This window comes from Petaurus breviceps, unplaced genomic scaffold (assembly GCF_028583685.1).
Source record: "Petaurus breviceps papuanus isolate PSGF00001 unplaced genomic scaffold, PetGlider_PUasm1.0 190, whole genome shotgun sequence".
In the NCBI taxonomy this organism is placed as follows: domain Eukaryota; kingdom Metazoa; phylum Chordata; class Mammalia; order Diprotodontia; family Petauridae; genus Petaurus; species Petaurus breviceps.
The window spans coordinates 6493516-6508983 of NW_027185810.1; the positions used below are offsets into that span (position 1 = coordinate 6493516).

The 15468-nt window shown below is 37.9% G+C and overlaps 1 long non-coding RNA gene across 1 annotated transcript in view; it reads right to left on the reverse strand.

The window, feature by feature from the left end:
• LOC138164572 (uncharacterized) overlaps positions 1-15468 on the reverse strand; it is a 113969-nt gene that overhangs the window by 32761 nt on the left and 65740 nt on the right. The window contains exon 3 of the long non-coding RNA XR_011169130.1: positions 1313-1407. This is a non-coding gene — a long non-coding RNA (uncharacterized lncRNA). The remainder of the gene's footprint in view (positions 1-1312; positions 1408-15468) is intronic.

Here is a 15468-nt window from a genome sequence, read left to right on the forward strand (position 1 = left end):
TTCTACTGGGGGAGGGGAAGACAATATATAACTGGGGAGCTGGAAAAGAGACTTGGAGGAGTTATAGAGGAGGAGGAGAGAAGGGCCCTTTTACAGGGGTAAGGCAGTTGGCAAAGAGAATGATAAAAAAATTCAGAAAATACTAATTCAAGCTGGGAGTGAAATGAGTGAGCATAGTTGGGGCCTCTCCAGACATGGCAGCCTGGGCTAGGGACACACCAATCAGTAGAAGTGGGGATCAGAGCAAAGGATTCTTCAGGGTAGGAAGGCTGCTGGCAAAGAGGTAGACAAGTCAGGGGAGTGAGTCAAGCTGGGAGTACATCGTAATACATATGCATTAATGTTTATATATATATATATACATACACATTATATATGTTTGAGTGTATAAGCTATTAAAGACTAAAACTATGCTACAATTTTTGGGAGACCCTGTATAGATATGGTACTAAAATAGCTATAACTGTCATAGCAGGTATGGGGAGGAACTTCACCAGCTCCAGCTCCACACTGAAGGAGCCTACCCTTATTAGTGAAAGTTCTTGTAGATGAGAGATTAATAGCAGTAGATACAAGCCTTTCTGCCCTACTCCCTCCAAAAGGCAGAAAGGTTAGTGGCTTCCAAAAGGACACCATCATTCAGGGAACCTCAGGATGGGAGAGGGGAAGAAGTGACATGTTCATCCAAGTCTTATGGTTTCCACTTTCCAACTGGAGCATATATATGGGACATCCCAGAACACTGAAAAGTCCTCTTAGAGTCTCATAAAGTTTTTTAACCAGAAGATCACCTTATAGACATGAGGACTCCTGATCAGCTGCTAGCTTACATATTGCTGCATATAAAAAACTAACCCCTTGAAGGCCTGAAATTCTGCAAGATTTCAGAACTCTCATCAATGCAGTGACCATCAACACCAGAAGACAACCACTGAAATCGCCTTCCCACCTCTTGGCACAGCCTACGTAAACTAGAGGTACAATGAAGTAGGAATTTCCAGTTGTGGTCAATGTGTTAGCTTACTTGACTATCCTTTTTTTTTCTTTTTTTTTTTTTTTGCCTTTTGGAGGGCAATTGGGGTTAAGTAATTTGCCCAAGGTTACATGGCTAGTTTTTTGTGTGTGGGTGTTAAGTGTCTGGAACCGAACTCAGGTCCTCCTGACTCCAGGGCCGGCGCTTTACTCACTGTGCCACCTAGCTGCCCCCAAATTAACTATCCTTTATGACAAGGGACAGTTCTACTGGAGGAAAGATAATTGTCAGCAAGTGATGGTGATGTAAAAAAGCATCAATAAAAAAGAAATAGCTTACCCAGAATCATACTAGGAAGTTTCTAAAGCAGAATTTGAACTCAGGATTTCTCAAGTCCAGATCCAATGTTGTATATCCATTGCTCTACATAGATCCTAAAACAAATAAAGAGCCTCTTTTGTTGTCCTTTAAAAAAAAGCATCAATAAACATTTTTTAAAATGTTGGACAAAGCATAGATATTTCTAGGAAGCTTGTTAGAGGGTTTAACACCAACTACATATTTTCTAGGGACCTAATTAATCTTTCCAAACCAATTTTCTGTTTTACTCTCATTTTAGTACTCTCCTGGGTTCTTAAAATTATTTGTTTGGCCCAACAGTAGGAAATATGTGGAGGAAACATACTAAAGGATTTAACTCAAGAAAAAAATAATATGCATGTGTATATATATATATATATGTATATATATATATATATATATATAGGAAAGGTAGAATGAGGAGATTAAGGATAAAAGGGGGGAAATGAGATATTAAAAAGAGAAATAAATGATAAAGGAGAAATTGAATTTGGTTTCCAGGCAGAAAGCCTCTTCTGCTCTTGTCTTCCAAACAAAGATGAAATGTCACTCATCTCCAATAACATAAAATAAAGAAGTGTGAAGAACAAGAAAACATGGAAATCTTTTAACATTAAGACAAACTCATTTATCATATGTAAAATGAGGAAGTGGAATGAAATTATCATTTAGATCCCTTTAATGTAATTATAAGTCAAAGCAAGTAATGATTACATTAGTTATCCCTAGGATTGAATGCTACAATCATAGAATCTTAACTTAAGAATGGGTTTTATAGATAATATAGCTAAATCTCTTATTTTATAATGAATCTTTCTTTGATCATCTCTTAAAGTTGATCATGTGGCTTTTGTATAGTCATTTCCAGGAATGGGGAAATCACAACCTCACAAAGCAAGTGTTTGGACAAGTTATTTTGGACAATTGTGATTGTTAGAATATTCTTCCTTATCTTGAGCCAAAATCTGCTTCCCTCTAACCTCCTTCCATTGCTCTTACTTCTACCCTTTAAAGCTACAGAGAATATTTACAAGCCTTCTTTCATAGGATAGCTCTACACATATAGCTCTTTCTTCTTCTCTTCCTCCTCTAGTTTTCTATGGTCCAGGTTAAATACCTCAGGTCTTTCACCTACTTCTCATTCAATATGTCTACTTTCTTCTTTCCACCTCTGCTTCTTAGAAGCTGCTATTTCCTTGTTTTCTTCTTATTATTTCCTTCAATATTCTCTCTTCTTCAGCACTTTTCCTATTTTCTGTGACTCCTCAACAATTATTGACAATAATTTAGTCATTAAATTAGTCATGAATCTCTTCTCTCAATTTTTTTAGGACTCTGCATTTTGAGGCCAGGAGACTTGAATACATTTGGAATCAATAAGTATTCATATAATATTTCCTTATTCTCCAGTCCTCTTCCCACTCCCACCAAATGTATAGTATTTGCTAAAATATGCTCCAAGGGTGGTTCACAAACACACACACACACGCAAGGAGTTGAAATGAAAAATGAATATTGGACAAATTTACCTGCTAGAATGATCTGTCAAAGAAAGTTAGACTTCACAAATTTTCTGGTCTTATACAGAATTTTATAAAGGATTATTCCATTAGGAGTGTGAATCAGAATGAAGCTTTGAGACAGGAATGGAAGTCAAAACCAAGAGGATTAAGAAAAGTCGAGCAATAGAAGGTAAAGTCTGGAATGGGAGTAGCCTATAACTGAGGAGGACCCAGAAGCTAGTGGTCAAAAGTTATTACCTGTATGACCTTCTATAGACCTCAGTTTACTCACCTTTAAAATTAGTAAGTTAGTCTAGATAATTTCTAGAAGTTCTGTTCTAAAACGATGATCCTAAGACATGATTGGGTATCAGAAGCCTGGTTAGCAGTTTAGGAGTCAGAAAGGAGAAAAGTAAGTGAAATCAGGACACTGGGTTAGAAACCAGATGAGTAGTTAAATTATGCTTGATGGTCAATCATCAAGGTTGATGCCAAAGGTGATCTGAGCTAATAAAGTGGTAGTTCAATGTTAAGTTTTCAGAATATAGAAAGAGTAGTGACGCTGAGATATTTCCTAAAGTATGTTAAGTCAAGCATGGAAGAAAAAGGGGCAGACAGAAACAAGATCATGAAAGTGTGTCAGAAACAGGAACAAAAAAGTTTGAGGAAAACAGTCAGGAAGTCCCTGAGAAAAACAAAATGAGAGGAAGGGATATACCTGAGATTCCTTTTAGCAGCAACATTCCCTAATTGTTTCATACTGATTTTACTTGTTTTAGCACTTGCATTGTTGTGGTAACTGAGTTGTTTCAGTCGTGTCTGACTCTTCATGACCCCATTCGGGGTTTTCTTGGAAAAGATATTGGAGCAGTTTGCCATTTCCTTCTCCAGTCCATTTTACAGAGAAGGAAACCAAGGCAAACAGGGTTAGGTGACTTGCACAGGGTCACACAGCTAGGCAGTGTCTGAGACTGGATTTGTTTTTGTTTTTGTTTTTTGGAGAGGGAAGGTAGGGCAATTGGGATTAAGTGCCTTGCCCAAGGTCACACAGCTAGTAAGTGTTAAGTGTCTGAGGCCGAATTTGAACTCAGGTCCTCCTGACTCCAGGGTTGGTGTTATATTCACTGCTCCACCTAGCCGCTCCTGAGGCTGAATTTGAACTCAGGAAGATGAGTCTTCTTGATTTCAAGCCCAGTACTTTATCTACTGCACAACTTAGCTGCCCAGCACCTGAAATAACAGAGTTAAATTATCTGAGAAGATAAAAAAATTGTAAACATGTCAAATTCTCAACCTGGAACTAGTTCCTCAAGTTTGACTATCTTGTCAACACTACTAATCATTTGAATCAGTTGAACTTCAATTAAGAGAGTAAAGAAATACAGTACTGAGTCTATAGCAAGAAGAGTTTGAATGTGAATCAAAATTTATTGTCCTCATCAAAGATATAAGGATTGGCATATATGGAAGGATTATGAAAGCTTAGTGGTGCATATCAGAATTCAAATCACTGCCTTGACTTGCAACAGCTTGCCAGGTTTAAGCATGTTCAAATCTTTCTGCTGATGTCTATAAATGCTGTGTTCTGCTTAAGCTTTAAGACCTGTACATATAATGTGCCCACTGAAGAGCAGCAGCAGTTATGGTAGGCATCTGAGTCTATGATTTGGAAATGGAAATAAAAGATTTTGAGGAGTTGGGTATCTGGATGGATTGAGAATGTCTAGCCCAAGCACATACCAATGGGCTAAGCTACATGAATGAACTGATGGGAAGAAACTGGAGTGGAAAGTATTCTAATTATGACACCTTGGAAAGAATTTTCCATTGCCTCTACTAAGTAGATTAGCTTAACCTTCCTTTCCACGAAAGGTTACAGTTAATATAGGAGAATTGGTTTCCTCCCTTTTGTACCCAAGATTACCTGGCTAAATCCATCCAGTCTTTCACCTGAGCTTCAGTCCCATATCTCTAATCACTAATCACCTATTGTATATCCCATAGTTATCTTAAAGTCAACATTTCCAAAAAAGAACCCATTCTTTTCTTCCAAATTCATCCTTCTTCCAAACTTCTCCATTTCTGTTGAAGATGCCGACATTCTTCTGAGTCATTCAAGTCCAAAATCTTGGCGTTATCCTTACCTCCTCATTCTCCACCACTCTCCTCCTCACCATATCCAGTCAGTTGCCAAGTCTCATCAATTCTGCCTCCACATTTCCCTCATCTATACCCTTTTCTCAGCTGATGCAGTCACCTATTCTGGTTCATGCTCATATCACAACTAGCCTAGACTATTGCAATACTGTCTTAACTGATTTTCCTACCTCAAGTTTTTTTGATTCATCTTCCACATAACTGTCAAAATGATATTCCTAAAGCACAGTTCTTCCTGTCACTCCTCTTCTTAATAATCTCCAGTGGCTCCCTGTTACTTCCATAATTAAATAGAAATGCCTTCGTTAGCAATTAGATGCCTTTACAACCTAGTTCCAACCAACCATTCCAGATTTCTTATACATTATTTCTTTTCACATATTCTTTGTTCCAGCCAAATGGACCATCTTCTTCTGTCACACATTACATGCCAATTCCCATTTCCATCCCTTTTCACAGACTTCCCTTCATGCATGGAATGTGCTTCCTCCTCACCTCTGCCTCTTAGAGTAGTTATTTCCTTCAAAGTTTAGTTCAAGTGCTTCCTTGTACCTGAGGCCTCTCCTCATCCCAGCAGCTAATGCCTCTCATTTGAAATATTATCTGACCTTTATTTTTATATATTATGATACATGTATACATATTCTTTTCCCATTTATTGCTAGCTCCTTGAGGGCAGACTGTTCTGCTTTTATCTGTGTATCCCCAGTACCCTGCACAGTGCCTGGTGCATAGTAGGTAATTAATAAATGCTTGTTCATTGATTGATCAACCCCTGTAGCAGCTTTTTGAGGTGGATGGTAAAGTGTTGTACTCATCTTACAGATGAGGAATTGAGGTTCAAAGGTTAAACAACTCAGAATGAAAGCCCAGAACTGCTCTGACTCTTTCTTTCCATGACACCATGAGGTCTCCTTTTTCATGCTAGTCCTGTCTTGACTGCTTGTTCTGAATTTTGATGTAGTTTGCTCTATAGTTTCATTGAATCAGATCCATCTGCCCCTAACCATGTCTATATTCCTTGTCTTTCCTAGATTCTACAATCTTGCTTCTGTTCTACAACACTGTACAGACTGCTTCTCTTCCTGACTGAGAGACTCTCCCTCTATTTCTTAACTTTCATTTATTCATTCATTCATTGCTTTATTATGCCAAACTTAAGAAATGCCCAATAAAATGAATTTTCCATGGATATTATAGAACAAAAGGAAAGGATGGTTCATAAAACTGTGGGTCTCTATTAGATAGAGGTTGTTTTTCTTTTTAAACTTGCAATAAATTCATCATGTAACTTTCAAAGATATTCTATTTGGCCTGTAATTTCTTCCAGCCTTCCTCTTGTTCTCATTTCCCTCCCTCTACTCCCCCACTGGAGGTCTGTCACTGTGTTTAGACCTGGTAGTGAAGGTTAAGGAAAATCTAATCTGCTGTTCAGCGGACATAGAAAATTCAGAATAAGGCTGAATTTCAATAAAAAAGGTCAGTTGTGTAATATAGATGGGTAGCCTCCTATAGAGACAAAAAAGCCCTATTTTGTAATACTTACCAGCCATTATAAAACTGTGCATATCCTTTGATCCAGCAATACCACTACTAGGTCTGTATCCCATAGAGATCAAAATTCAAGGGGAAAGCACCTATTTGTATGAAAGCATTTATAGCAACTCTTTTTGTGGTAGCTAAGAATTGGAAATTGAGGGGATATCCACCAGTTAGGGAGTGGCTGAACAAGTTGTGGTATGTGATTGTAATGGAAAACTATTATGCTATTTTTTTAAAATGGTGAGCAGTCTTATTTCAGAAAAACCTGGAAAGGCTTACATGAAAATGATGCAAAGTGAAGTAAGCAGAACCAGGAGAACATTGTACATAGTAACAGGAACATTGTACAAAGATCAACAATGAATGAATAGCTTTTTCCAGTAATACAATGAATGATCCAAGACAATTCCAAAGGATTCATGATGAAACATGTTGTCTTCCTCCAGAGAAAAAAAACTGTCATCTGAATATAGACTGAAGCATACGATTTTTTATTTTCTTTCTTTCTTTTTTGTTTGAGTTTTCTTGCACAAAGTGACTAATATGGAAATATGTGTTGCATGATTATGTATAACCTATATCAAATTGCTTACTCTTTTGGGGAGGGGAGGTAAAATTTGGAACTCAAAAAAGATTTTAAAAAAATTAATGTTAAATTGTATGACACAGAAGTGCTGTATGTGAAGATGCTTGCACACAGCCTCCTTTTGAGGAAGCTCAGATTTACTTCAAGCATGGTCTGTGTTTATGAATTGTCAGTCATCTCTTCTATACTGTAGCGGCAAGCACCCCAGTGTCCCCAGGGTTGCTGCCACCACAGGTTCTTAGATCTGCTTTGTTAAAGGAAAGCAACTCAAAATGGGTTAACACGCTTACTTTAATCAGTCAAACATATGTATCATTTACCTAGTTCAGGGGAAAAAGGTCAGCACCCCAAACTTCAGAATATACAGACAGAATTATCAAGACAGAGAAACAGATCAAGTAGACAGTTTCCAAACTGTCCAACCATTACATCCATACCAAATCAACATCTGGGTTTCAATATCTGGGTTTTTCAAAGCGGGGGGGGGGGGGGGGAGGGAAGGGGGGCTCTCAACAACCAACGGCTTCCCATAGTCTCATATAATCAAATCACAGAACACTTCTCAAAGTGAGCCCCCAAAGCAAAGCTATACATCAGGACTTATATAGCCTTCTCCTGGCTCAGAGAATGTAACAACCTTATTGACTCACTGCCCAATCAAAAAGTATCTACTGAAAAACAAGCCTCCCACCCCAGGCTCCAGGTGCATTTTAGCCTAGGGGCAGGGAAAATCTTTAAAATTTACATTCCAATTACATATACCTGCTTTTCTTGGTTTTTAGTTTAAATGTTATCAGTAGCAAGATGCATCACTCTGGTTGGGGCATTGTAAATATAGTGCTCTCTGCATTTTATTTTAATACAGTAAATAAAACAAAATAAAGAACTGGTCTAGATGTAGAAACATTATACAAAATGTCATGACAGGGTTGCACATTGCCTTGAATATGTGGGAGGTTGTACTAGGAGGGGAACACAAAGAGAATGAGTGATAAATAAAAATAAAAATTTCCCTTTGCTCCCCCAACCAGGAATGTAAAAAATTTCCTTTATATGCAATTGGGAAAAAGTAAAATATCATTTAAAATTGTTAAAATACTTAGCCAGCCATGTGAACATGGGCCAATCACAAGCTCTGTGTTCTTAGTTCCCTCATCTGTGAAAGATGATGACAATAATGGTTGGTTGTTGTCCTTCATATTTGAAGAGGACAAAAATGACATCATTATGTCGAGGTCAATGTACAGTGTGTCCAACTGTGGATGATAAGACCAAAACAAGCTCAGAAGGCTCTAGTACAGTGTAATGTTAATGGGATTTAAGATTTTCCCTGCCCATTAATAGACCTCAAGTGGAGCCCATTAAGAGAAGGTTGCTTAGGGGAGGCTTGCTTATAGGAAGGCTTTCACACCTTTTGCTAATTTCTAATTAGGCACTGAGTCTCAAGGGTTGTGATGCCCTCTGGCTCTAAAAAGGGTATATATACTCTGAAGTTAGCATTCTGCTTTGGAGCTCATGCATTGGAAGAGTGTTCTTGGCCAGAGGATTTTGCCAGATGAGACTCTGGGTAGCCGTTAAGGAGCCCCCAGCTTTGAAAAACCCAGATGTTGGTTCTTCTTTCTCTGGTGACTATTTATGTATTGCCTTGGTCAGAAAGTTGGATCTGTCTATTGATCTGTGCTAATTTCTCAGACAGTTAGAAGCCCTTTGGTCTTTATTTCTCTGCTTGTACTTTCTCTGAAGTCCAGGGTGCTGACTTTTGCCTTGAACTAGTGAATGTAATTAAAAAGATTGTTGACTACTTAAACAGCTATCTTTCCTAGTAAAGCAGATCTAAGAACCTGTGCTAACAGTCATTCTGGGTATGCTAGTGTGGTTGCCGCTACATATAGGTAGGACACAAATAGTCTATATGAACATTTGGAATGGAGACATCTCTAAACATGTGCATCTCATATTCCTGGCTCCTTTCCAACTATGCCAATTCTACTTGGCAAATTAGCCATCTCAAGTTAAATAATTTATCATTAGTTCAGTAACTGACCTTGATGCCATGTTTGTCCTACAATATCACTGAAAACAACTTTGCTAAAAAGCATGGGAACAAGCATAACCCTGTTTCACTCCATTGGGAAAGTGCAAAAACATTGTCCATTATCTAGAAACCATGCAAACATGCCATCTGCCTCATTTTCTTCCATTGTAAAATGGGAATAATAACTTATTGTAAAGTGTTTAGCACAGGGTTTGACACATAGTAGGTAGTGTGGAAATGCTCACTCCCTTTCTCCTTCCCTGTAGTGCCTGCTCTCCCACCTCTTCCCCCCTGCCCCCCCCCGCTTCAGGTATGCTATGGGACTCAAATCTGGCAAAGCGTATCAAATGCTACATAAATATCAAGGCTGTTTGTTTTGTTTTATTTCCATTTTCCATTTCTGTGATTTCATGAGTGTAGGGAGCTCCTGGTAAAGAACATTCTCTACTAATACACCTTTGGCACAACTTGCAATCTTAGAGGGAGTTGCTAGAGCACATGGAGAGGTTGTCCAGGATCAAAGAACCAGTATGTTAGAGGCTGGATTTTTACCTAGATCGTCTTGACTCTAAGACCATTTCTCTCATGGACTGCACTGGGCTGCAGTCGATTATTAATATGTATCCATTTTATATATATATATTATATGTATCCAACTTTAAATTTCTTACTTTTGGTGATTTATCCTAGTCAAAGTTGTGAAGTCCTGCAAATTTGTCCTCAAGCCCTTCTTTCAGGGATACTACCTGTTTACCCTTTCTCCCTTTTGGTCCCCAGTGCTCTCATAGTGTCTTCAACTGCCTAGGACTCTCCACTTGTGGCAACTCATTCGTGAATAATGCCCCTAGACTCTACATCTTTCTTTCGTTTTCCATCTTTTAGAATTTCCCAAGAGTCAGCAAGAACAAATAACCAGATCTGGAATTCTAAGACTTAGTTTTAAAACTTGAGTGTGGAACTAAGAGGGTTAAGTCTATTACACTCTAAGTTTTTCCCCCCCTGGGGTGGTTAAGGTATTGGTCACCTTTCCAGTCTTGTATGCAAACTGTAGATGTAAATGTAAACCATTATTACCTATTCTTGGGCAATTGGGTGTTGTGGTGGATAGAGCGCCTGGTCCGGAGTCAGTAAGACTCATCTTCCCAAGTTCAAATCTGGCCTCAGATACTTACTGGCTATGTAACCCTGGATGAGTCACTTTAATCTGTTTGCCTCAGTTTCCTCATCTGTAAAGTGAGCTGGAGAAGGAAATGGCAAAGCACTCTAGTATCTTTGCCAAGAAAACTCCAAATGGGGTCATGAGGAGTCAGACACAATTGAAAACAGCTGAACAATAAAATGCTCTGTACCCACAGAAGTCTACTAAAAAAAAAAATCCTGGGCTGCAGTAGTGGGTATATTAGATAATAATAGAGATCCTTTGCAATTCATAACTCTTCCAAAGTAACCAGTCCCCTTAAGCCAGTTAAAACACTTAGTTTCTAAAGCAAGCACATAGGGTAACAGAAATGGGGGAAGGGGATGACACACTAACCTAGGCAGGTAAGAGGAAATGTTTTAAGGAAGACCAGTTTTTAGTTCTGCTCCAATCACACACAGCTCATTGTTCTTCTGCTTCTTTGTAAAGTAAAACTTGTAAAAGTTTTTGTAAAAAAACTTGTCTTGTAAAGTAAAACTAAACAATTATCTTTTAAAATTAGATTTACAAGACACTAAGCAAACATATTCTTTAATTTTTTTTCTATTATCAAACATTTGATTTTTTCTCCTTCCCTCCTCCCCTACACTAAAGAAAAAAGAAATAAAAAACAAACTGTTCCTTCTACCTGTAAGGTCAGCTCTGCTTCCAATATACTTCAAGTTCACTATGACCATATTGGGTTGCATAATAAAAAATCACAGAGAGAACCCAAAGGGTCATTCACTCTCTACTCTCTCTCCAAAAAAACCCTGCAAGTCCTGACAGTTTAGCCTTTATCCCTAATCTGCTTTTCCCTACTGCCCAGTGACTGAATTCTGCCACCCCAATGGATGCAGTTTGGTGTTTAGAGTGCTAGGCCTGGAGTCAGGAAGACTCATCTCCCTGAGTTCAAATCTGGCCTCAGACACTTACTTAGCTGTGTGACCCTGGGTAATTTAACCTTGTTTGTCTCAGTTTCCTCATCTATAAAATGAGCTGGAAAAGGAAATGATGAACTATTCCAGTTTCTTTCCCAAGAAATAGCAAAATCCCAAATGGAGTCATAAAGAATCAGATTCAACTGAACAACAACAAAATCCCAAAGGACAGGTCTCAGTCTTTTGTCCCTCTCTGTTCTTCCTCCCTCCTTGTGAGCTGATGGACTGGAGGCAGGTACAACAAGGAAAGAAATTACCTATACTCTATTAGCAGGCCAGATGCTTGGTTTCCTCATCTGTAAGCATTTTATTATTCTAAAATGAGTACTACAGTGAGAAGACAATGATTTTGGAGCCAGAGGACCCAGGTACAACCCCATCTCTGATAATTCCTACCTCTGTGACTTTGGCCAAGTCACTTAGCCTCCATGGTCCTCAGTTTCACCATATGTAAGATGAAGGGGTTACCTCAGATGACATCTGAGGTCCCATATAGCTCTAGATCAGTGATCCTAGATAGTTGGTAATGACTCAGATTCCTATCTTCTCTTACCTTTAGTAAATTCACCATCATATAGACAGGGCAATATGGCAGGAGGACATTTCCAAGCCTGATCCTCAGGAATGGATGATTCCATAAGGCTAGGCCTAAAAGGCAGAAATCTCTTGAAGCTTTCTCCCACTTTATCACTTAAATGCTATATAACATAGTATAGCCCTGCTTATGAATCCACAGGAGCACTGTGGGACTTAAAGCTATAGAATCTCTTTCATTGGTTGTTGAAAATAGTATCTGCGGAATAGGCCTTTCTGTATTTATTACTTGTCTATCTTGTGTCTTTATTTTAGCTAAATATTTGGCTATGGTGAAATATCAGAATTTGAGCCAGAGATAATCCAAAGCCCTAGTCAAGTAAAACTGAATCAGGGGTAGCTTTAGCTGTGTTAATTGGCCCAGAAATCTGTTTTAGAAGAAGTCATTGTAGAGTGTGTGTGTGTGTGTGTGCGTGTGAGTGAAAGAGAGAGGTGTGTGTATGTGTGTGTGTAAGAGAGAGAGAGAAAGGAAGAGAGAAAAGAGAGAAAGGAAGAGAGAGAAGAGAAAGAGAGAGAGACAGACAGAAAGAGATTGGCTCTGATCTGTAGGATCAAATATAATATGCACTAAAGTCCTGTAGACAGAAACAAATGTGAAGCAGCTGACCAGGTATGCAAATACTATAGCAAAGGGCTACTTTGTATTTTCACTCATTTTCTTCTTTAAACTGTGACCTTAAGCAAAGGTAGGAACATCCTACTTATAGCTTGGTTCATTCCTGTTGTTGTTTGACATTATGTGCCAGCAAACTGATTGCTTCATAAGGCCTTTAGAAAAGAAAAAGACAGAGAGGTCTATGGTATATCACTAGATAGGTGGCACAGTAAACTTAGGAAGACCTGAGTTCAAATTCAGCCTCAAACACTTCTTAACTGGGCAATTATTTAATCTTATTGCTTCAGTTTCCTCACATGTAAAATGGAGTTAATAATAGCACCTACCTACCAGTGTTGTTCGGAGGATCAAATGAGACAATTGTATATCACTTAGCACAGTACTTGGCACACAGTAAGTATTATGTAATTTTTTTCTTTTTCTTTTCCTATTTTTTAATTTATGGAATAAAACAAGTATTGCCATAACATAATATAATAAAAAAGATGATTGCACATGAAACTGCAAATCTATTATGTATAACTTGCTATTCCTTTTAAATATATAATAAAGTTATGTGACTTTTTTTTCTTCTCCCCAAGAGATGGTTACCATTAGGCACAAATACACACACACACACATACACACACATACTACTCCATACATACTTGTATTTATCAGTTCTTTCTCTGGATTCAGATAGCATCTTCCTGATTATGTTCTTTATAGTTAATATGGGTATTTATAATAGTCAAAATGACTTATTTGCTCAGTCATTCTTAAAACATTGCTGTTATTGTATACAATTTTCTCCTGGTTCTGCTCTTCATTCTTCATTATTTCATACAAGTCTTTCCATATTTTTCTAACATCATTGAGCTCATCATTTTTTTATAGCACAGTAGTATTCCATCACAATAACATACCACAACTTGTTTGGCCATTCCCCAACTGATAGGGAATTTAATAATAATATATAATAATCCTTGTAATTTACACTTCTTTGCCATCCCAAAGAAAGGTGCTATAAACCTTTTTTCTTTTATTCTTCTCCTCTTTTAGATAGGAGTCAATTGGGGAGTAAAAAGGTAATACAGGGATTAGTTAATTTTCTTTAGTGTGAACTTCTAATTACCTAAAGCTGGTATGTTATTTCTGAATTTATATATTCTCTTTTTCCTCATCTTATGGTTTGTAATGTGTGAAAGACAAGGGTTATGTTAATTAGTGCTTGCAATGGCCAGCTTTCTCAAAGAAAGCATCTGCGATGTGAGGCTTTTGAGTAATACTATACAAGTCACTGACCTTTCTTGTTCCTTAGTCCTAAACCATATTTTTCAATTTACTTTTCGCTATACTCACCTTTGCATTGAAATCATAGTTTCCAACATATTTGATTTAATCTAGTGTCTTATTGAGTTCACAACAGAATTACTCTGCAACAAACATTGACATATCAGTGGCGCACATAAGTTGGCACATTATTTTCACGAGGGTATTTTATGGTATGTCATGAAATTCTCATGACACTGTGATACAGAATAGCCAAATGTACCATGGAATGAAGCTTCTTGTTGCTTTTGGATATTCAACTGTAAAAACTCTACCAAGCCCTCTGCCTCTACAAGGAGTAACTGTGTGTGGTCCTAACATCTATCTGCAATCTTCTTTTGTCTTCTGGTTTCATTTGTAATGAAAATAGTAGGTCCCACTATTGGTTATTGGATAAGGAGTCATTTGTTCAGTTTATTCCACAAGCCTTTATTAACATCTTCTAGATGCTTGGCACTATGCTAGTCACTGGGGGTAAAAGAGAAATAACAAAGTAGTCCTTGCTCTTCTGTTTACCTTCTGTTGTGGAAGTGACATGAACATAGGTAAATACAGAATCAATTGATTAATAATAATTTATTAAGTTTCTAATATGTGCCAGGTAGTCTTCTAGACAGTGGAAATACAAATGCAAAAAACAAAAAAAGAAGAAATAATCCCTGCTCTCAAGGAAATTACATTCTAACAGAGGAGATAAGAAGTGCACAAATAGGGGCAGCTAGGTGGCGCAGTGAATAGAGCACTGGCCCTGGAGGACCTGAGTTCAAATGCGAGCTCAGACACTGAACACACACACACACACACACACACACACACACACACACACAAAACTAGCTGTGTGACCTTGGGCAAGTCACTTAACTCCAATTGCCCTCCAAAAAAGCAAAAAAACAAAAACAGAAGTGAACAAATAAGTATATACAGAATAAATAAAAATAAACAAAATGCATCTAAATAAAATGTAGTTAAAGAGGAAATACACTAACCATTGGGGAAATCAAGAAAGGTGATACTTGAGCTGTGTCTTGAAGGAAAAAGGGAATTCTATGAGGCAGTGGTGAAGAGGGAATGTATTATAGGTATGTTGTTGTTCAGTTGTTTTAGTCATGTCCAATTCTTTGCGACCCCTTTGGGATTTTCTTGTCAAAAATACTGGAGTGGTTTGCCATTTCCTTCTCCAGCTCATTTTATAGATGAGAAAACTGAGGCAAACAGGGTTAAGTGACTTGCCCAGGGTCACACAGCTTATAAGTGTATGAGTGTATTCAGACCCAATACTTTATCCATTGTGCCACCACACTGCCATTATAGGCAAGGAAGAAGTACAAAATCAGAGATGAAGTGGAAGACCATATGTGAGGAACGAAGAAAAGGCCTTAATAATTTAGGAAGAGTAATGTAGGATGAGGTCAGAAAGATAGGTTGGGGTCAAGCTGTGAGGGTTTTAAAAAGTCAACCAGAAGAGCTGATATTTTATCTTTTAGGTAACAGGGGGCCACTGGAGATTCCTGAGTTGGGGAGTGACATAGATGGATCTGCACTTAAGGAAAATCATTTTGTTATCTGTGGCGGTGCTTCTTAAACTGTGGGTTGTGGCCCCATGGGGTTTCTGAATGTGCAATGACCAAAAATTAATTAAAAATCAAACACATAATGAATCCTAGGTTTTTCTGG